At 43.1% G+C, this 24,801-nt stretch overlaps 1 protein-coding gene across 1 annotated transcript in view; it reads right to left on the reverse strand.

Annotated features, from left to right (window-relative positions):
- LOC137369778 (guanine nucleotide-binding protein G(s) subunit alpha) overlaps nt 1-24,801 on the reverse strand; it is a 709,287-nt gene that overhangs the window by 291,569 nt on the left and 392,917 nt on the right. The window lies entirely within an intron of this gene.

Consider the following 24,801-nt stretch of genomic DNA (forward strand, 5'->3'; position numbering starts at 1 on the left):
TGTCTCCCAGTGATAAATACACACTCCCCAGTAACTGTCTCCCAGTGATAAATACACACTCCCCAGTAACTGTCTCCCTGTGATAAATACACTCTCCCCAGCAACTGTCTCCCTGTGATAAATACAATCTCCCCAGTAACTGTCTCCCTGTCATAAATACACTCTCCCCAGTAACTGTCTCCCTGTGATAAATACACTCTCCCCAGTAATTGTCGCCATGTAATAAATACTCTCCCCAGTAACTGTCTCCCTGTGATGAACACAATCTCCCCAGTAACTGTCTCCCAGTGATAAATACACACTCCCCAGTAACTGTCTCCCTGTGATAAATACACTCTCCCCAGCAACTGTCTCCCTGTGATAAATACACTCTCCCCAGTAACTGTCTCCCTGTCATAAATACACTCTCCCCAGTAACTGTCCCCCTGCGATAAATACACTCTCCCCAGGAATTGTCGCCATGTAATAAATACTCTCCCCAGTAACTGTCTCCCTGTGATGAACACAACCTCCCCAGTAACTGTCTCCCAGTGATAAATACACACTCCCCAGTAACTGTCTCCCAGTGATAAATACACACTCCCCAGTAACTGTCTCCCTGTGATAAATACACTCTCCCCAGCAACTGTCTCCCTGTGATAAATACACTCTCCCCAGTAACTGTCTCCCTGTCATAAATACACACTCCCCAGTAACTGTCTCCCAGTGATAAATACACACTCACCAGTAACTGTCTCCCTGTGATAAATACACTCTCCCCAGTAACTGTCTCCCTGTCATAAATACACTCTCCCCAGTAACTGTCTCCTTGAAATAAATATACGCTCCCCAGTAACCGTCTTCCTGTAATAAATACACTCTTCCCACTAACTATCCCCCTGAAATAAATACACTCCACCCCACCCCCCCATAACTGTCTCCCTGAAATAAATACACTCTCCCCAGTAACTGTCCCCCTGTAATAAATACACCCTCCCCAGTAACTGTCCCCCTGAAATAAATACACTCTCCCCAGTAACTGTCCCCCTGAAATAAATACACTCCACCCCACCCCCCCATAACTGTCTCCCTGAAATAAATACACCCTCCCCCATAACTGTCCCCCTGTAATAAATACACTCTCCCCAGTAACTGTCCCCCTGTAATAAATACACCCTCCCCAGTAACTGTCTCGCTGTGATAAATACACTCTCCCCAGTAACTGTCTCCCTGTAATAAATACACTCTCCCCAGTAACTGTCCCCCTGAAATAAATACACCCTCCCCAGTAACTGTCTCCCTGTAATAAATACACACTCCCCAGTAACTGTCTCGCTGTGATAAATACACTCTCCCCAGTAACTGTCTCCCTGTAATAAATACACTCTCCCCAGTAACTGTCCCCCTGAAATAAATACACCCTCCCCAGTAACTGTCTCGCTGTGATAAATACACTCTCCCCAGTAACTGTCTCCCTGTAATAAATACACTCTCCCCAGTAACTGTCCCCCTGAAATAAATACACTCTCCCCAGTAACTGTCCCCCTGAAATAAATACACCCTCCCCAGTAACTGTCCCCCTGTAATAAATACACCCTCCCCAGTAACTGTCTCGCTGTGATAAATACACTCTCCCCAGTAACTGTCCCCCTGAAATAAATACACCCTCCCCAGTAACTGTCCCCCTGTAATAAATACACCCTCCCCAGTAACTGTCTCGCTGTAATAAATACACCCTCCCCCATAACTGTCCCCCTGTAATAAATACACTCTCCCCAGTAACTGTCCCCCTGTAATAAATACACCCTCCCCAGTAACTGTCTCGCTGTGATAAATACACTCTCCCCAGTAACTGTCTCCCTGTAATAAATACACTCTCCCCAGTAACTGTCCCCCTGAAATAAATACACCCTCCCCAGTAACTGTCTCCCTGTAATAAATACACTCGCCCCAGTAACTGTCTCCCTGTAATAAATACACTCTCCCCAGTAACTGTCAACTTGAAATAAATACACCCTCCCCAGTAACTGTCTCCCTGTAATAAATACACCCTCCCCAATAATTATCACCCTGTGATAAATACACTCGCCCCAGTAACTGTTTCCCTGTAATAAATACACTCGCCCCAGTAACTGTCTCCCTGTGATAAATACACTCTCCCCAGTAACTGTCAACTTGAAATAAATACAGCCTCCCCAGTAACTGTCTCCCTGTAATAAATACACTCTCCCCAGTAACTATCACCCTGTGATAAATACACTCGCCCCAGTAACTGTCTCCCTGTAATAAATACACTCTCCCCAGTAACTATCACCCTGGGATAAATACACTCGCCCCAGTAACTGTCTCCCTGTGATAAATACACTCTCCCCAGTAACTGTCAACTTGAAATAAATATACTCTCCCCAGTAACCATCTTCCTGTAATAAATACACTCTTCCCACTAACTATCCCCCTGAAATAAATACACTCCACCCCACGCCCCCAATAACTGTCTCCCTGTGATAAATACACTCTTCTCAGTAACTGTCTCCCTGTGATAAATATTCTCCCCAAGTAACTGTCTCCCTGAAATAAATACACTCTTCCCACTAACTATCCCCCTGAAATAAATACACTCCACCCCACACTCTCCCCAGTAACTGACTCCCTGAAATAAATACATTCTGCCCAGTAACTGTGCCCCTGAAATAAATACAATCTCCCCAGTAACTGTCCCCCTGAAATAAATACACTCTGCCCAGTAACTGTCCCCTTGAAATAAATACAATCTCCCCAGTAACTGTCTCCCTGAAATAAATACAATCTCCCCAGTAACTGTCCCCCTGTAATAAATACACTCTGCCCAGTAACTGTCCCCCTGAAATAAATACACTCTGCCCAGTAACTGTCGCCCTGAAATAAATACAATCTCCCCAGTAACTGTCGCCCTGAAATAAATACAATCTCCCCAGTAACTGTCCCCCTGAAATAAATACACTCTGCCCAGTAACTGTCTCCCTAAAATAAATACAATCTCCCCAGTAACTGTCCCCCTGAAATAAATACACTCTGCCCAGTAACTGTCCCCCTGAAATAAATACACTCTGCCCAGTAACTGTCGCCCTGAAATAAATACAATCTCCCCAGTAACTGTCGCCCTGAAATAAATACAATCTCCCCAGTAACTGTCCCCCTGAAATAAATACAATCTCCCCAGTATCTGTCTCCCTGAAATAAATACAATCTCCCCAGTAACTGTCCCCCTGAAATAAATACACTCTCCCCAGTAACTGTCCCCCTGAAATAAATACACTCTCCCCAGCAACTGTCCCCCTGAAATAAATACACTCTGCCCAGTAACTGTCCCCCTGAAATAAATACACTCTGCCCAGTAACTGACCCCCTGAAATAAATACAATCTCCCCAGTAACTGTCTCCCTGAAATAAATACAATCTCCCCAGTAACTGTCCCCCTGAAATAAATACACTCTGCCCAGTAACTGTCCCCCTGAATAAAATACACTCTGCCCAGTAACTGTCCCCCTGAAATAAATACAATCTCCCCAGTAACTGTCCCCCTGAAATAAATACACTCTGCCCAGTAACTGTCTCCCTGAAATAAATACAATCTCCCCAGTAACTGTCCCCCTGAAATAAATACACTCTGCCCAGTAACTGTCTCCCTGAAATAAATACAATCTCCCCAGTAACTGTCCCCCTGAAATAAATACACTCTGCCCAGTAACTGTCCCCCTGAAATAAATACACTCTGCCCAGTAACTGTCCCCCTGAAATAAATACAATCTCCCCAGTAACTGTCCCCCTGAAATAAATACACTCTGCCCAGTAACTGTCCCCCTGAAATAAATACAATCTCCCCAGTAACTGTCCCCCTGAAATAAATACACTCTGCCCAGTAACTGTCTCCCTGAAATAAATACAATCTCCCCAGTAACTGTCCCCCTGAAATAAATACACTCTGCCCAGTAACTGTCTCCCTGAAATAAATACAATCTCCCCAGTAACTGTCCGCCTGAAATAAATACAATCTCCCCAGTAACTGTCCCCCTGAAATAAATACAATCTCCCCAGTAACTGTCCCCCTGAAATAAATACACTCTGCCCAGTAACTGTCTCCCTGAAATAAATACAATCTCCCCAGTAACTGTCCCCCTGAAATAAATACACTCTGCCCAGTAACTGTCTCCCTGAAATAAATACAATCTCCCCAGTATCTGTCTCCCTGAAATAAATACAATCTCCCCAGTATCTGTCTCCCTGAAATAAATACACTCTCCCCAGTATCTGTCTCCCTGAAATAAATACAATCTCCCCAGTATCTGTCTCCCTGAAATAAATACAATCTCCCCAGTATCTGTCTCCCTGAAATAAATACACTCTGCCCAGTAACTGTCACCCTGAAATAAATACAATCTCCCCAGTATCTGTCTCCCTGAAATAAATACAATCTCCCCAGTATCTGTCTCCCTGAAATAAATACAATCTCCCCAGTATCTGTCTCCCTGAAATAAATACAATCTCCCCAGTATCTGTCTCCCTGAAATAAATACAATCTCCCCAGTATCTGTCTCCCTGAAATAAATACAATCTCCCCAGTATCTGTCTCCCTGAAATAAATACAATCTCCCCAGTAACTGTCTCCCTGAAATAAATACAATCTCCCCAGTATCTGTCTCCCTGAAATAAATACAATCTCCCCAGTATCTGTCTCCCTGAAATAAATACAATCTCCCCAGTATCTGTCTCCCTGAAATAAATACACTCTGCCCAGTAACTGTCACCCTGAAATAAATACAATCTCCCCAGTATCTGTCTCCCTGAAATAAATACAATCTCCCCAGTATCTGTCTCCCTGAAATAAATACAATCTCCCCAGTAACTGTCCCCCTGAAATAAATACACTCTGCCCAGTAACTGTCTCCCTGAAATAAATACAATCTCCCCAGTATCTGTCTCCCTGAAATAAATACAATCTCCCCAGTATCTGTCTCCCTGAAATAAATACAATCTCCCCAGTATCTGTCTCCCTGAAATAAATACAATCTCCCCAGTAACTGTCTCCCTGAAATAAATACAATCTCCCCAGTATCTGTCTCCCTGAAATAAATACAATCTCCCCAGTAACTGTCCCTCTGAAATAAATACAATCTCCCCAGTATCTGTCTCTCTGAAATAAATACAATCTCCCCAGTATCTGTCTCCCTGAAATAAATACAATCTCCCCAGTATCTGTCTCCCTGAAATAAATACAATCTCCCCAGTAACTGTCTCCCTGAAATAAATACAATCTCCCCAGTATCTGTCTCCCTGAAATAAATACAATCTCCCCAGTAACTGTCCCCCTGAAATAAATACACTCTGCCCAGTAACTGTCTCCCTGAAATAAATACAATCTCCCCAGTATCTGTCTCCCTGAAATAAATACAATCTCCCCAGTATCTGTCTCCCTGAAATAAATACAATCTCCCCAGTAACTGTCCCCCTGAAATAAATACACTCTGCCCAGTAACTGTCACCCTGAAATAAATACAATCTCCCCAGTATCTGTCTCCCTGAAATAAATACAATCTCCCCAGTAACTGTCCCCCTGAAATAAATACACTCTGCCCAGTATCTGTCTCCCTGAAATAAATACACTCTGCCCAGTAACTGTCTCCCTGAAATAAATACAATCTCCCCAGTAACTGTCACCCTGAAATAAATGCAATCTCCCCAGTATCTGTCTCCCTGAAATAAATACAATCTCCCCAGTATCTGTCTCCCTGAAATAAATACAATCTCCCCAGTATCTGTCTCCCTGAAATAAATACACTCTGCCCAGTAACTGTCTCCCTGAAATAAATACACTCTGCCCAGTAACTGTCACCCTGAAATAAATACAATCTCCCCAGTATCTGTCTCCCTGAAATAAATACAATCTCCCCAGTATCTGTCTCCCTGAAATAAATACAATCTCCCCAGTATCTGTCTCCCTGAAATAAATACACTCTGCCCAGTAACTGTCTCCCTGAAATAAATACACTCTGCCCAGTAACTGTCACCCTGAAATAAATACAATCTCCCCAGTATCTGTCTCCCTGAAATAAATACACTCTGCCCAGTAACTGTCTCCCTGAAATAAATACACTCTGCCCAGTAACTGTCCCCCTGAAATAAATACAATCTCCCCAGTATCTGTCTCCCTGAAATAAATACAATCTCCCCAGTAACTGTCCCCCTGAAATAAATACACTCTGCCCAGTAACTGTCTCCCTGAAATAAATACAATCTCCCCAGTAACTGTCCCCCTGAAATAAATACACTCTGCCCAGTAACTGTCTCCCTGAAATAAATACAATCTCCCCAGTAACAGTCCCCCTGAAATAAATACACTCTGCCCAGTAACTGTCCCCCTGAAATAAATACACTCTGCCCAGTAACTGTCACCCTGAAATAAATACAATCTCCCCAGTATCTGTCTCCCTGAAATAAATACAATCTCCCCAGTATCTGTCTCCCTGAAATAAATACAATCTCCCCAGTATCTGTCTCCCTGAAATAAATACACTCTCCCCAGTAACTGTCCCCCTGAAATAAATACACTCTGCCCAGTAACTGTCTCCCTGAAATAAATACAATCTCCCCAGTAACTCTCCCCCTGAAATAAATACACTCTGCCCAGTAACTGTCTCCCTGAAATAAATACAATCTCCCCAGTAACTGTCCCCCTGAAATAAATACACTCTGCCCAGTAACTGTCCCCCTGAAATAAATACACTCTGCCCAGTAACTGTCTCCCTGAAATAAATACAATCTCCCCAGTAACTGTCCCCCTGAAATAAATACACTCTGCCCAGTAACTGTCCCCCTGAAATAAATACACTCTGCCCAGTAACTGTCTCCCTGAAATAAATACAATCTCCCCAGTAACTGTCCCCCTGAAATAAATACACTCTGCCCAGTAACAGTCCCCCTGAAATAAATACACTCTCCTCAGTAACTGTCTCCCTGAAATAAATACACTCTGCCCAGTAACTGTCCCCCTGAAATAAATACACTCTGCCCAGTAACTGTCTCCCTGAAATAAATACAATCTCCCCAGTAACTGTCCCCCTGAAATAAATACACTCTGCCCAGTAACTGTCCCCCTGAAATAAATACACTCTGCCCAGTAACTGTCACCCTGAAATAAATACAATCTCCCCAGTATCTGTCTCCCTGAAATAAATACAATCTCCCCAGTATCTGTCTCCCTGAAATAAATACAATCTCCCCAGTAACTGTCCCCCTGAAATAAATACACTCTGCCCAGTAACTGTCTCCCTGAAATAAATACAATCTCCCCAGTAACTGTCCCCCTGAAATAAATACACTCTGCCCAGTAACTGTCTCCCTGAAATAAATACAATCTCCCCAGTAACTGTCCCCCTGAAATAAATACACTCTGCCCAGTAACTGTCTCCCTGAAATAAATACACTCTGCCCAGTAACTGTCTCCCTGAAATAAATACACTCTCCCCAGTAACTGTCTCCCTGAAATAAATACACTCTGCCCAGTAACTGTCCCCCTGAAATAAATACACTCTGCCCAGTAACTGTCCCCCTGAAATAAATACACTCTGCCCAGTAACTGTCTCCCTGAAATAAATACAATCTCCCCAGTATCTGTCTCCCTGAAATAAATACAATCTCCCCAGTAACTGTCCCCCTGAAATAAATACACTCTGCCCAGTAACTGTCCCCCTGAAATAAATACAATCTCCCCAGTAACTGTCTCCCTGAAATAAATACAATCTCCCCAGTATCTGTCTCCCTGAAATAAATACACTCTGCCCAGTAACTGTCCCCCTGAAATAAATACAATCTCCCCAGTAACTGTCTCCCTGAAATAAATACAATCTCCCCAGTATCTGTCTCCCTGAAATAAATACAATCTCCCCAGTATCTGTCTCCCTGAAATAAATACAATCTCCCCAGTAACTGTCCCCCTGAAATAAATACACTCTGCCCAGTAACTGTCTCCCTGAAATAAATACAATCTCCCCAGTAACTGTCCCCCTGAAATAAATACACTCTGCCCAGTAACTGTCTCCCTGAAATAAATACAATCTCCCCAGTAACTGTCCCCCTGAAATAAATACAATCTCCACAGTAACTGTCCCCCTGAAATAAATACACTCTGCCCAGTAACTGTCTCCCTGAAATAAATACAATCTCCCCAGTATCTGTCTCCCTGAAATAAATACAATCTCCCCAGTAACTGTCCCCCTGAAATAAATACACTCTGCCCAGTAACTGTCTCCCTGAAATAAATACAATCTCCCCAGTAACTGTCCCCCTGAAATAAATACACTCTGCCCAGTAACTGTCCCCCTGAAATAAATACAATCTCCCCAGTAACTGTCCCCCTGAAATAAATACACTCTGCCCAGTAACTGTCCCCCTGAAATAAATACAATCTCCCCAGTATCTGTCTCCCTGAAATAAATACACTCTGCCCAGTAACTGTCCCCCTGAAATAAATACAATCTCCCCAGTAACTGTCCCCCTGAAATAAATACACTCTGCCCAGTAACTGTCCCCCTGAAATAAATACACTCTGCCCAGTAACTGTCCCCCTGAAATAAATACACTCTGCCCAGTAACTGTCCCCCTGAAATAAATACAATCTCCCCAGTATCTGTCTCCCTGAAATAAATACACTCTGCCCAGTAACTGTCCCCCTGAAATAAATACAATCTCCCCAGTAACAGTCCCCCTGAAATAAATACACTCTGCCCAGTAACTGTCCCCCTGAAATAAATACACTCTGCCCAGTAACTGTCCCCCTGAAATAAATACACTCTGCCCAGTAACTGTCTCCCTGAAATAAATACAATCTCCCCAGTAACTGTCCCCCTGAAATAAATACACTCTGCCCAGTAACTGTCCCCCTGAAATAAATACAATCTCCCCAGTAACTGTCCCCCTGAAATAAATACACTCTGCCCAGTAACTGTCCCCCTGAAATAAATACACTCTGCCCAGTAACTGTCTCCCTGAAATAAATACAATCTCCCCAGTAACTGTCCCCCTGAAATAAATACACTCTGCCCAGTAACTGTCCCCCTGAAATAAATACACTCTGCCCAGTAACTGTCTCCCTGAAATAAATACAATCTCCCCAGTAACTGTCCCCCTGAAATAAATACACTCTGCCCAGTAACTGTCCCCCTGAAATAAATACAATCTCCCCAGTATCTGTCTCCCTGAAATAAATACACTCTGCCCAGTAACTGTCCCCCTGAAATAAATACAATCTCCCCAGTATCTGTCTCCCTGAAATAAATACAATCTCCCCAGTAACTGTCCCCCTGAAATAAATACACTCTGCCCAGTAACTGTCTCCCTGAAATAAATACAATCTCCCCAGTAACTGTCCCCCTGAAATAAATACAATCTCCCCAGTATCTGTCTCCCTGAAATAAATACAATCTCCCCAGTAACTGTCCCCCTGAAATAAATACACTCTGCCCAGTAACTGTCTCCCTGAAATAAATACAATCTCCCCAGTAACTGTCCCCCTGAAATAAATACACTCTGCCCAGTAACTGTCCCCCTGAAATAAATACAATCTCCCCAGTATCTGTCTCCCTGAAATAAATACAATCTCCCCAGTAACTGTCCCCCTGAAATAAATACACTCTGCCCAGTAACTGTCCCCCTGAAATAAATACAATCTCCCCAGTAACTGTCTCCCTGAAATAAATACAATCTCCCCAGTAACTGTCCCCCTGAAATAAATACAATCTCCCCAGTAACTGTCTCCCTGAAATAAATACACTCTGCCCAGTAACTGTCTCCCTGAAATAAATACAATCTCCCCAGTAACTGTCCCCCTGAAATAAATACACTCTGCCCAGTAACTGTCCCCCTGAAATAAATACAATCTCCCCAGTAACTGTCCCCCTGAAATAAATACTATCTCCCCAGTAACTGTCCCCCTGAAATAAATACACTCTCCCCAGTAACTGTCCCCCTGAAATAAATACAATCTCCCCAGTAACTGTCCCCCTGAAATAAATACACTCTCCCCAGTAACTGTCCCCCTGAAATAATTACAATCTCCCCAGTAACTGTCCCCCTGAAATAAATACACTCTGCCCAGTAACTGTCCCCCTGAAATAAATACAATCTCCCCAGTAACTGTCTCCCTGAAATAAAAACAATCTCCCCAGTAACTGTCCCCCTGAAATAAATACAATCTCCCCAGTAACTGTCTCCCTGAAATAAATACACTCTGCCCAGTAACTGTCTCCCTGAAATAAATACAATCTCCCCAGTAACTGTCCCCCTGAAATAAATACACTCTGCCCAGTAACTGTCCCCCTGAAATAAATACAATCTCCCCAGTAACTGTCCCCCTGAAATAAATACAATCTCCCCAGTAACTGTCCCCCTGAAATAAATACACTCTCCCCAGTAACTGTCCCCCTGAAATAAATGCACTCTGCCCAGTAACTGTCCCCCTGAAATAAATACACTCTTCCCAGTAACTGTCCCCCTGAAATAAATACAATCTCCCCAGTAACTGTCTCCCTGAAATAAATACACTCTCCCCAGTAACTGTCTCCCTGAAATAAATACACTCTGCCCAGTAACTGTCCCCCTGAAATAAATACAATCTCCCCAGTAACTGTCTCCCTGAAATAAATACACTCTCCCCAGTAACTGTCTCCCTGAAATAAATACACTCTCCCCAGTAACTGTCTCCCTGAAATAAATACACTCTGCCCAGTAACTGTCCCCCTGAAATAAATACAATCTCCCCAGTAACTGTCTCCCTGAAATAAATACACTCTCCCCAGTAACTGTCTCCCTGAAATAAATACACTCTGCCCAGTAACTGTCTCCCTGAAATAAATACACTCTGCCCAGTAACTGTCCCCCTGAAATAAATACAATCTCCCCAGTAACTGTCCCCCTGAAATAAATACACTCTGCCCAGTAACTGTCCCCCTGAAATAAATACAATCTCCCCAGTAACTGTCTCCCTGAAATAAATACACTCTCCCCAGTATCTGTCTCCCTGAAATAAATACACTCTGCCCAGTAACTGTCCCCCTGAAATAAATACACTCTGCCCAGTAACTGTCCCCCTGAAATAAATACAATCTCCCCAGTAACTGTCTCCCTGAAATAAATACACTCTCCCCAGTAACTGTCTCCCTGAAATAAATACACTCTGCCCAGTAACTGTCCCCCTGAAATAAATACAATCTCCCCAGTAACTGTCTCCCTGAAATAAATACACTCTCCCCAGTAACTGTCTCCCTGAAATAAATACACTCTGCCCAGTAACTGTCTCCCTGAAATAAATACACTCTGCCCAGTAACTGTCCCCCTGAAATAAATACAATCTCCCCAGTAACTGTCTCCCTGAAATAAATACACTCTCCCCAGTAACTGTCTCCCTGAAATAAATACACTCTGCCCAGTAACTGTCCCCCTGAAATAAATACAATCTCCCCAGTAACTGTCTCCCTGAAATAAATACACTCTCCCCAGTAACTGTCTCCCTGAAATAAATACACTCTGCCCAGTAACTGTCCCCCTGAAATAAATACACTCTGCCCAGTAACTGTCCCCCTGAAATAAATACACTCTGCCCAGTAACTGTCCCCCTGAAATAAATACAATCTCCCCAGTAACTGTCTCCCTGAAATAAATACACTCTCCCCAGTAACTGTCTCCCTGAAATAAATACACTCTGCCCAGTAACTGTCCCCCTGAAATAAATACAATCTCCCCAGTAACTGTCTCCCTGAAATAAATACACTCTCCCCAGTAACTGTCTCCCTGAAATAAATACACTCTCCCCAGTAACTGTCTCCCTGAAATAAATACACTCTGCCCAGTAACTGTCCCCCTGAAATAAATACACTCTCCCCAGTAACTGTCTCCCTGAAATAAATACACTCTCCCCAGTAACTGTCCCCCTGAAATAAATACACTCTCCCCAGTAACTGTCTCCCTGAAATAAATACACTCTCCCCAGTAACTGTCCCCCTGAAATAAATACACTCTCCCCAGTAACTGTCTCCCTGAAATAAATACACTCTCCCCAGTAACTGTCCCCCTGAAATAAATACACTCTCCCCAGTAACTGTCTCCCTGAAATAAATACACTCTCCCCAGTAACTGTCCCCCTGAAATAAATACACTCTCCCCAGTAACTGTCTCCCTGAAATAAATACACTCTGCCCAGTAACTGTCCCCCTGAAATAAATACAATCTCCCCAGTAACTGTCTCCCTGAAATAAATACACTCTCCCCAGTAACTGTCTCCCTGAAATAAATACACTCTCCCCAGTAACTGTCTCCCTGAAATAAATACACTCTGCCCAGTAACTGTCCCCCTGAAATAAATACACTCTGCCCAGTAACTGTCCCCCTGAAATAAATACACTCTCCCCAGTAACTGTCTCCCTGAAATAAATACACTCTGCCCAGTAACTGTCCCCCTGAAATAAATACAATCTCCCCAGTAACTGTCTCCCTGAAATAAATACACTCTCCCCAGTAACTGTCTCCCTGAAATAAATACACTCTCCCCAGTAACTGTCTCCCTGAAATAAATACACTCTGCCCAGTAACTGTCCCCCTGAAATAAATACAATCTCCCCAGTAACTGTCTCCCTGAAATAAATACACTCTGCCCAGTAACTGTCTCCCTGAAATAAATACACTCTCCACAGTAACTGTCTCCCTGAAATAAATACACTCTCCCCAGTAACTGTCTCCCTGAAATAAATACACTCTGCTCAGTAACTGTCCCCCTGAAATAAATACAATCTCCCCAGTAACTGTCCCCCTGAAATAAATACACTCTCCCCAGTAACTGTCTCCCTGAAATAAATACAATCTCCCCAGTAACTGTCTCCCTGAAATAAATACAATCTCCCCAGTAACTGTCCCCCTGAAATAAATACACTCTCCACAGTAACTGTCTCCCTGAAATAAATACACTCTCCCCAGTAACTGTCTCCCTGAAATAAATACACTCTGCCCAGTAACTGTCCCCCTGAAATAAATACAATCTCCCCAGTAACTGTCCCCCTGAAATAAATACACTCTCCCCAGTAACTGTCTCCCTGAAATAAATACAATCTCCCCAGTAACTGTCCCCCTGAAATAAATACAATCTCCCCAGTAACTGTCTCCCTGAAATAAATACAATCTCCCCAGTAACTGTCTCCCTGAAATAAATACACTCTGACCAGTAACTGTCCCCCTGAAATAAATACAATCTCCCCAGTAACTGTCTCCCTGAAATAAATACACTCTGCCCAGTAACTGTCCCCCTGAAATAAATACACTCTGCCCAGTAACTGTCTCCCTGAAATAAATACACTCTCCACAGTAACTGTCTCCCTGAAATAAATACACTCTCCCCAGTAACTGTCTCCCTGAAATAAATACACTCTGCCCAGTAACTGTCCCCCTGAAATAAATACAATCTCCCCAGTAACTGTCCCCCTGAAATAAATACACTCTCCCCAGTAACTGTCTCCCTGAAATAAATACAATCTCCCCAGTAACTGTCTCCCTGAAATAAATACAATCTCCCCAGTAACTGTCCCCCTGAAATAAATACACTCTCCACAGTAACTGTCTCCCTGAAATAAATACACTCTCCCCAGTAACTGTCTCCCTGAAATAAATACACTCTGCCCAGTAACTGTCCCCCTGAAATAAATACAATCTCCCCAGTAACTGTCCCCCTGAAATAAATACACTCTCCCCAGTAACTGTCTCCCTGAAATAAATACAATCTCCCCAGTAACTGTCCCCCTGAAATAAATACAATCTCCCCAGTAACTGTCTCCCTGAAATAAATACAATCTCCCCAGTAACTGTCTCCCTGAAATAAATACACTCTGCCCAGTAACTGTCCCCCTGAAATAAATACAATCTCCCCAGTAACTGTCTCCCTGAAATAAATACACTCTGCCCAGTAACTGTCCCCCTGAAATAAATACACTCTGCCCAGTAACAGTCTCCCTGAAATAAATACAATCTCCCCAGTAACTGTCCCCCTGAAATAAATACAATCTCCCCAGTAACTGTCCCCCTGAAATAAATACAATCTCCCCAGTAACTGTCTCCCTGAAATAAATACACTCTGCCCAGTAACTGTCCCCCTGAAATAAATACACTCTGCCCAGTAACTGTCCCCCTGAAATAAATACAATCTCCCCAGTAACTGTCCCCCTGAAATAAATACAATCTCCCCAGTAACTGTCCCCCTGAAATAAATACAATTTCCCCAGTAACTGTCTCCCTGAAATAAATACACTCTGCCCAGTAACAGTCTCCCTGAAATAAATACACTCTGCCCAGTAACTGTCCCCCTGAAATAAATACACTCTGCCCAGTAACTGTCCCCCTGAAATAAATACAATCTCCCCAGTAACTGTCCCCCTGAAATAAATACAATTTCCCCAGTAACTGTCTCCCTGAAATAAATACACTCTGCCCAGTAACAGTCTCCCTGAAATAAATACACTCTGCCCAGTAACTGTCCCCCTGAAATAAATACACTCTGCCCAGTAACAGTCTCCCTGAAATAAATACAATCTCCCCAGTAACTGTCCCCCTGAAATAAATACAATCTCCCCAGTAACTGTCCCCCTGAAATAAATACAATCTCCCCAGTAACTGTCTCCCTGAAATAAATACACTCTGCCCAGTAACTGTCCCCCTGAAATAAATACACTCTGCCCAGTAACTGTCCCCCTGAAATAAATACAATCTCCCCAGTAACTGTCCCCCTGAAATAAATACAATCTCCCCAGTAACTGTCCCCCTGAAATAAATACAATTTCCCCAGTAACTGTCTCCCTGAAATAAATACACTCTGCCCAGTAACTGTCCCCCTGAAATAAATACAATCTCCCCAGTAACTGTCTCCCTGAAATAAATACACTCTGCCCAGTAACTGTCCCCCTGAAATAAATACACTCTGCCCAGTAACTGTCCCCCTGAAATAAATACAATCTCCCCAGTAACTGTCCCCCTGAAATAAATACAATCTCCCCAGTTACTGTCCCCCTGAAATAAATACAATCTCCCCAGTAACTGTCTCCCTGAAATAAATACAATCTCCCCAGAAACTGTCTCCCTGAAATAAATACACTCTGCCCAGTAACTGTCCCCCTGAAATTAATACACTCTGCCCAGTAACTGTCCCCCTGAAATAAATACAATCTCCCCAGTCACTGTCCCCCTGAAATAAATACAATCTCCCCAGTAACTGTCTCCCTGAAATAAATACACTCGACCCAGTAACTGTCCCCCTGAAATAAATACACTCTGCCCAGTAACTGTCCCCCTGAAATAAATACAATCTCCCCAGTAACTGTCCCCCTGAAATAAATACAATCTCCCCAGTAACTGTCTCCCTGAAATAAATACACTCTGCCCAGTAACTGTCCCCCTTAAATAAATACAATCTCCCGAGTAACTGTCTCCCTGAAATAAATACACTCTGCCCAGTAACTGTCCCCCTGAAATAAATACACTCTGCCCAGTAACTGTCCCCCTGAAATAAATACAATCTCCCCAGTAACTGTCCCCCTGAAATAAATACAATCTCCCCAGTAACTGTCTCCCTGAAATAAATACACTCTGCCCAGTAACTGTCTCCCTGAAATAAATACAATCTCCCCAGTAACTGTCCCCCTGAAATAAATACACTCTGCCCAGTAACTGTCCCCCTGAAATAAATACACTCTGCCCAGTAACTGTCGCCCTGAAATAAATACAATCTCCCCAGTAACTGTCGCCCTGAAATAAATACAATCTCCCCAGTAACTGTCCCCCTGAAATAAATACACTCTGCCCAGTAACTGTCCCCCTGAAATAAATACAATCTCCCCAGTATCTGTCTCCCTGAAATAAATACAATCTCCCCAGTAACTGTCCCCCTGAAATAAATACACTCTCCCCAGTAACTGTCCCCCTGAAATAAATACACTCTCCCCAGTAACTGTCCCCCTGAAATAAATACACTCTGCCCAGTAACTGTCCCCCTGAAATAAATACACTCTGCCCAGTAACTGTCCCCCTGAAATAAATACACTCTCCCCAGTAACTGTCGCCCTGAAATAAATACAATCTCCCCAGTAACTGTCCCCCTGAAATAAATACACTCTGCCCAGTAACTGTCCCCCTGAAATAAATACAATCTCCCCAGTATCTGTCTCCCTGAAATAAATACAATCTCCCCAGTAACTGTCCCCCTGAAATAAATACACTCTACCCAGTAACTGTCCCCCTGAAATAAATACACTCTCCCCAGTAACTGTCCCCCTGAAATAAATACACTCTGCCCAGTAACTGTCCCCCTGAAATAAATACAATCTCCCCAGTAACTGTCTCCCTGAAATAAATACAATCTCCCCAGTAACTGTCCCCCTGAAATAAATACACTCTGCCCAGTAACTGTCTCCCTGAAATAAATACAATCTCCCCAGTAACTGTCCCCCTGAAATAAATACACTCTGCCCAGTAACTGTCCCCCTGAAATAAATACACTCTGCCCAGTAACTGTCCCCCTGAAATAAATACAATCTCCCCAGTAACTGTCCCCCTGAAATAAATACACTCTGCCCAGTAACTGTCTCCCTGAAATAAATACAATCTCCCCAGTAACTGTCCCCCTGAAATAAATACACTCTGCCCAGTAACTGTCCCCCTGAAATAAATACAATCTCCCCAGTAACTGTCCCCCTGAAATAAATACACTCTGCCCAGTAACTGTCCCCCTGAAATAAATACAATCTCCCCAGTAACTGTCCCCCTGAAATAAATACAATCTCCCCAGTAACTGTCCCCCTGAAATAAATACAATCTCCCCAGTAACTGTCTCCCTGAAATAAATACACTCTGCCCAGTAACTGTCCCCCTGAAATAAATACACTCTGCCCAGTAACTGTCCCCCTGAAATAAATACACTCTGCCCAGTAACTGTCCCCCTGAAATAAATACAATCTCCCCAGTAACTGTCCCCCTGAAATAAATACACTCTGCCCAGTAACTGTCTCCCTGAAATAAATACAATCTCCCCAGTAACTGTCCCCCTGAAATAAATACACTCTGCCCAGTAACTGTCCCCCTGAAATAAATACAATCTCCCCAGTAACTGTCCCCCTGAAATAAATACACTCTGCCCAGTAACTGTCCCCCTGAAATAAATACAATCTCCCCAGTAACTGTCCCCCTGAAATAAATACAATCTCCCCAGTAACTGTCCCCCTGAAATAAATACAATCTCCCCAGTAACTGTCTCCCTGAAATAAATACACTCTGCCCAGTAACTGTCCCCCTGAAATAAATACACTCTGCCCAGTAACTGTCCCCCTGAAATAAATACAATCTCCCCAGTAACTGTCCCCCTGCAATAAATACAATCTCCCCAGTATCTGTCTCCCTGAAATAAATACAATCTTCCCAGTATCTGTCTCCCTGAAATAAATACAATCTCCCCAGTATCTGTCTCCCTGAAATATATACAATCTCCCCAGTATCTGTCTCCCTGAAATAAATACACTCTCCCCAGTAACTGTCCCCCTGAAATAAATACACTCTGCCCAGTAACTGTCTCCCTGAAATAAATACAATCTCCCCAGTAACTGTCTCCCTGAAATAAATACACTCTGCCCAGTAACTGTCCCCCTGAAATAAATACAATCTCCCCAGTATCTGTCTCCCTGAAATAAATACAATCTCCCCAGTATCTGTCTCCCTGAAATAAATACACTCTGCCCAGTAACTGTCACCCTGAAATAAATACAATCTCCCCAGTATCTGTCTCCCTGAAATAAATACAATCTCCCCAGTAACTGTCCCCCTGAAATAAATACAATCTCCCCAGTATCTGTCTCCCTGAAATAAATACAATCTCCCCAGTAACTGTCCCCCTGAAATAAATACAATCTCCCCAGTAACTGTCCCCCTGAAATAAATACACTCTGCCCAGTAACTGTCCCCCTGAAATAAATACACTCTCCCCAGTAACTGTCCCCCTGAAATAAATACACTCTGCCCAGTAACTGTCTCCCTGAAATAAATACACTCTCCCTAGTAACAGTCTCCCTGAAATAAATACACTCTGCCCAGTAACTGTCCCCCTGAAATATATACACTCTGCCCAGTAACTGTCCCCCTGAAATAAATACACTCTGCCCAGTAACTGTGTCCCTGAAATAAATACACTCTCCCCAGTAACTGTCCCCCTGAAATAAATACACTCTGCCCAGTAACTGTCTCCCTGAAATAAATACAATCTCCCCAGTAACTGTCTCCCTGAAATAAATACAATCTCCCCAGTAACTGTCCCCCTGAAGTAAATACAATCTCCCCAGTAACTGTCTCCCTGAAATAAATACACTCTCCCCAGTAACTGTCCCCCTGAAATAAATACACTCTGCCCAGTAACTGTCTCCCTGAAATAAATACAATGTCCCCAGTAACTGTCTCCCTGAAATAAATACACTCTCCCCAGTAACTGTCCCCCTGAAATAAATACACTCTGCCCAGTAACTGTCCCCCTGAAATAAATACACTCTCCCCAGTAACTGTCCCCCTGAAATAAATACACTCTGCCCAGTAACTGTCTCCCTGAAATAAATACACTATCCCTAGTAACAGTCTCCCTGAAATAAATACACTCTGCCCAGTAACTGTCCCCCTGAAATAAATACAATCTGCCCAGTAACTGTCCCCCTGAAATAAATACACTCTGCCCAGTAACTGTCCCCCTGAAATAAATACAATCTCCCCAGTAACTGTCCCCCTGAAATAAATACACTCTCCCCAGTAACTGTCTCCCTGAAATAAATACACTCTGCCCAGTAACTGTCCCCCTGAAAAAAATACAATCTCCCCAGTAACTGTCTCCCTGAAATAAATACACTCTGCCCAGTAACTGTCCCCCTGAAATAAATACAATCTCCCCAGTAACTGTCTCCCTGAAATAAATACACTCTGCCCAGTAACTGTCCCCCTGAAATAAATACAATCTCCCCAGTAACTGTCTCCCTGAAATAAATACACTCTGCCCAGTAACTGTCCCCCTGAAATAAATACAATCTCCCCAGTAACTGTCTCCCTGAAATAAATACAATCTCCCCAGTATCTGTCTCCCTGAAATAAATACAATCTCCCCAGTAACTGTCCCCCTGAAATAAATACACTCTGCCCAGTAACTGTCCCCCTGAAATAAATACAATCTCCCCAGTAACTGTCCCCCTGAAATAAATACACTCTGCCCAGTAACTGTCACCCTGAAATAAATACAATCTCCCCAGTAACTGTCCCCCTGAAATAAATACAATCTCCCCAGTAACTGTCTCCCTGAAATAAATACACTCTCCCTAGTAACAGTCTCCCTGAAATAAATACACTCTGCCCAGTAACTGTCCCCCTGAAATAAATACACTCTGCCCAGTAACTGTCCCCCTGAAATAAATACACTCTGCCCAGTAACTGTGTCCCTGAAATAAATACACTCTCCCCAGTAACTGTCCCCCTGAAATAAATACACTCTGCCCAGTAACTGTCTCCCTGAAATAAATACAATCTCCCCAGTAACTGTCCCCCTGAAATAAATACAATCTCCCCAGTAACTGTCTCCCTGAAATAAATACACTCTCCCCAGTAACTGTCCCCCTGAAATAAATACACTCTGCCCAGTAACTGTCTCCCTGAAATAAATACAATGTCCCCAGTAACTGTCTCCCTGAAATAAATACACTCTCCCCAGTAACTGTCCCCCTGAAATAAATACACTCTGCCCAGTAACTGTCCCCCTGAAATAAATACACTCTCCCCAGTAACTGTCCCCCTGAAATAAATACACTCTGCCCAGTAACTGTCTCCCTGAAATAAATACACTATCCCTAGTAACAGTCTCCCTGAAATAAATACACTCTGCCCAGTAACTGTCCCCCTGAAATAAATACAATCTCCCCAGTAACTGTCCCCCTGAAATAAATACACTCTGCCCAGTAACTGTCTCCCTGAAATAAATACACTCTCCCTAGTAACAGTCTCCCTGAAATAAATACACTCTGCCCAGTAACTGTCCCCCTGAAATAAATACACTCTGCCCAGTAACTGTCCCCCTGAAATAAATACACTCTGCCCAGTAACTGTGTCCCTGAAATAAATACACTCTCCCCAATAACTGTCACCCTGTGATAAATACACTCGCCCCAGTAACTGTCTCCCTGTGATAAATACACTCTCCCCAATAACTGTCACCCTGTGATAAATACACTCGTCCCAGTAACTGTCTCCCTGTGATAAATACACTCTCCCCAGTAACAGTCTCCCTGAAATAAATACACTCTCCCCAATAACTGTCACCCTGTGATAAATACACTCGCCCCAGTAACTGTCTCCCTGTGATAAATACACACTCCCCAGTAACAGTCTCCCTGAAATAAATACACTCTCCCCAGTAACTGACTCCCTGAAATAAATACACTCTTCCCAGTAACTGTCTCCCAGAAATAAATAGACTCTCCCCAGTAATTGTCTCCCTGAAATAAATACACTCTCCCCAGTAACTGACTCCCTGTAATAAATACACACTCCACAGTTACTGTCTCTCTGTAATAAATACACTCTCCCCAGTAACTGACTCCCTGTGATAAAGGCACTGTCGCCAGTAACTGTCTCTCTGTGATAAATACACTCTCCCCAGTAACTGTGTCCCTGTAATAAATGCACTCTCCCCAGTAAATGTCTCCCTGTGATAAATACACTCGCCCCAGTAACTGTCTCCCTGTGATAAATACACTCTCCCCAGTAACTGACTCCCTGTGATAAATGCACTGTCGCCAGTAACTGTCTCTCTGTGATAAATACACTCTCCCCAGTAACTGTGTCCCTGTAATAAATACACTCTCCCCAGTAACTGACTCCCTGTGATAAATGCACTGTCGCCAGTAACTGTCTCTCTGTGATAAATACACTCTCCCCAGTAACTGTGTCCCTGTAATAAATACACTCTCCCCAGTAAATGTCTCCCTGTGATAAATACACTCGCCCCAGTAACTGTCTCCCTGTGATAAATACACTCTCCCCAGTAACAGTCTCCCTGAAATAAATACACTCTCCCCAGTAACTGTCTCCCTGTAATAAATACACTCTCCCCAGTAATTGTCTCCCTGAAATAAATACACTCTCCCCAGTAACTGTCTCCCTGTAATAAATACACTCTCCCCAGTAACTGTCTCCCTGTGTTAAATACACACTCCCCAGTAAATGTCTCCCTATAATAACTACATGCTCCCCAGTAACTGTCTCCCTGTGATAAATACAATCACCCCAGTAACTGTCTCCCTGTGATAAATACACTCTTCCCACTAACTGTCTCCCAGTGATAAATACACACTCCCCAGTAACTGTCTCCCTGTCATAACTACACTCTCCCCAGTAACTGTCTCCCAGTGATAAATACACACTCCCCACTAACTGTCTTCTTGTAATAAATACAGTCCCCAGTAACTGTCTCCCTGTAATAAATACACTCCCCAGTAACTGTGTATCCTTGTAATAAATACACACGCCCCAGTAACAGTCTACCTGTAATAAATTCTCACTCCCCAGTAACTGTCTATCCCTGTAATAAATACACACTCCCCAGTAACTGTCTCCCTGTAATAAATACACACTCCCCAGTAACTGTGTATCCTTGTAATAAATACACACTCCCCAGTAACAGTCTACCTGTAATAAATTCTCCCTCCCCAGTAACTGTCTATCCCTGTAATAAATACACACTCCCCAGTAACTGTCTCCCTATTGTAAATACACACTCATCAGTAACTGTCTCCCTGTAATAAATACACACTCCGCAGTAACTGTCTATGCCTGTAATAAATACACACTCCCCAGTAACTGTCTCCCTGTAATAAATACACACTCCCCACTAACTGTGTATCCCTGTAATAAATACACACTCCCCAGTCACTGCCTCCCTGTAAGAAATACACACTCCCCAGACACTGTCTCCCTGTAATAAATACACACTCCCCAGTAACTGTCTCCCTGTAATAAATACACACTCCACAGTTACTGTCTATTCTTGTAATAAATACACACTCCCCAGTAACTGTCTCCCAGTAATAAATACACACTCCCCAGTAACTGTCTCCCTGTAATAAATACACACGCCCCACTAACTGTCTATCCCTGTAATAAATACACACTCCCCAGTAACTGTCTCCCTGTAATAAATACACACACCCCAATAACTGTCTCCCTATAATATATACACACTCCCCAGTAACTTTCTATCCCAGTAATAAATACACACTCCCCAGTAACTGTCTCCCTGTAATAAATACACACTCCCCAGTAACTGTCTCCCTATTATAAATACACACTCCTCAGTAACTGTCTCCCTGTAATAAATACACACTCCGCAGTAACTGTCTATGCCTGTAATAAATACACACTCCCCAGTAACTGTCTCCCTGTAATAAATACACACTCCCCACTAACTGTGTATCCCTGTAATAAATACACACTCCCCAGTCACTGCCTCCCTGTAAGAAATACACACTCCCCAGACACTGTCTCCCTGTAATAAATACACACTCCCCAGTAACTGTCTCCCTGTAATAAATACACACTCCACAGTTACTGTCTATTCTTGTAATAAATACACACTCCCCAGTAACTGTCTCCCTGTAATAAATACACACTCCCCAGTAACTGTCTCCCTGTAATAAATACACACGCCCCACTAACTGTCTATCCCTGTAATAAATACACACTCCCCAGTAACTGTCTCCCTGTAATAAATACACACACCCCAATAACTGTCTCCCTATAATATATACACACTCCCCAGTACCTTTCTATCCCAGTAATAAATACACACTCCCCAGTAACTGTCTCCCTGTAATAAATACACACTCCCCAGTAACTGTCTCCCTGTAATAAATACACACTCCCCAGTAACTGTCTCCCTGTAATAAATACACACTCCCCAGTAACTGTCTCCCTGTTATAAATACACACTCCTCAGTAACTGTCTCCCTGTAATAAATTCACACTCCGCAGTAACTGTCTATGCCTGTAATAAATGCACACTCCCCAAAAACTGTCTCCCTGTAATAAATACACACTCCCCACTAACTGTGTATCCCTGTAATAAATACACACTCCCCAGTCACTGCCTCCCTGTAATAAATACACACTCCACAGTTACTGTCTATTCCTGTAATAAATACACACTCCCCAGTAACTGTCTCCCTGTAATAAATACACACTCCACAGTTACTGTCTATTCCTGTAATAAATACACACTCCCCAGTAACTGTGTCCCTGTAATAAATACACTCTCCCCAGTAAATGTCTCCCTGTAATAAATACACTCTCCCCAGCAACTGACTCCCTGTGATAAATGCACTGTCGCCAGTAACTGTCTCTCTGTGATAAATACACTCTCCCCAGTAACTGTGTCCCTGCAATAAATACACTCTCTCCAGTAAATGTCTCCCTGTGATAAATACACTCGCCCCAGTAACTATCTCCCTGTGATAAATACACTCTCCCCAGTAACTGACTCCCTGTGATAAATGCACTGTCGCCAGTAACTGTCTCTCTGTGATAAATACACTCTCCCCAGTAACTGTGTCCCTGTAATAAATACACTCTCCCCAGTAACTGACTCCCTGTGATAAATGCACTGTCGCCAGTAACTGTCTCTCTGTGATAAATACACACTCCCCAGTAACTGTGTCCCTGTAATAAATACACTCTCCCCAGTAAATGTCTCCCTGTGATAAATACACTCGCCCCAGTAACTGTCTCCCTGTAAGAAATACAAACTCCCCAGTAACTGTCTATCCCTGTAATAAATACACACTCCCCAATAACTGTCTCCATGTAATAAATACACACTCCCCAGTAACTGTCTCCCTGTAATAAATACACACTCCCCACTAACTGTGTATCCCTGTAATAAATACACACTCCCGAGTCACTGCCTCCCTGTAAGAAATACACACTCCCCAGACACTGTCTCCCTGTAATAAATACACACTCCCCAGTAACTGTCTCCCTGTAATAAATACACACTCCACAGTTACTGTCTATTCCTGTAATAAATACACACTCCCCAGTAACTGTCTCCCTGTAATAAATACACACTCCCCAGTAACTGTCTCCCTGTAATAAATACACACGCCCCACTAACTGTCTATCCCTGTAATAAATACACAAACCCCAATAACTGTCTCCCTATAATATATACACACTCCCCAGTAACTTTCTATCCCTGTAATAAATACACACTCCCCAGTAACTGTCTCCCTGTAATAAATACACACTCCCCAGTAACTGTCTCCCTGTAATAAATACACACTCCCCAGTAACTGTCTCCCTGTAATAAATACACACTCCCCAGTAACTGTCTCCCTGTAATAAATACACACTCCCCAGTAACTGTCTCCCTATTATAAATACACACTCCTCAGTAACTGTCTCCCTGTAATAAATTCACACTCCGCAGTAACTGTCTATGCCTGTAATAAATGCACACTCCCCAAAAACTGTCTCCCTGTAATAAATACACACTCCCCACTAACTGTGTATCGCTGTAATAAATACACACTCCCCAGTCACTGCCTCCCTGTAATAAATACACACTCCACAGTTACTGTCTATTCCTGTAATAAATACACACTCCCCAGTAACTGTGTCCCTGTAATAAATACACTCTCCCCAGTAACTGTCTCCCTGCAATAAATACACACTCCACAGTTACTGTCTATTCCT

Source organism: Heterodontus francisci, chromosome 5 (assembly GCF_036365525.1).
Source record: "Heterodontus francisci isolate sHetFra1 chromosome 5, sHetFra1.hap1, whole genome shotgun sequence".
NCBI lineage: Eukaryota > Metazoa > Chordata > Chondrichthyes > Heterodontiformes > Heterodontidae > Heterodontus > Heterodontus francisci.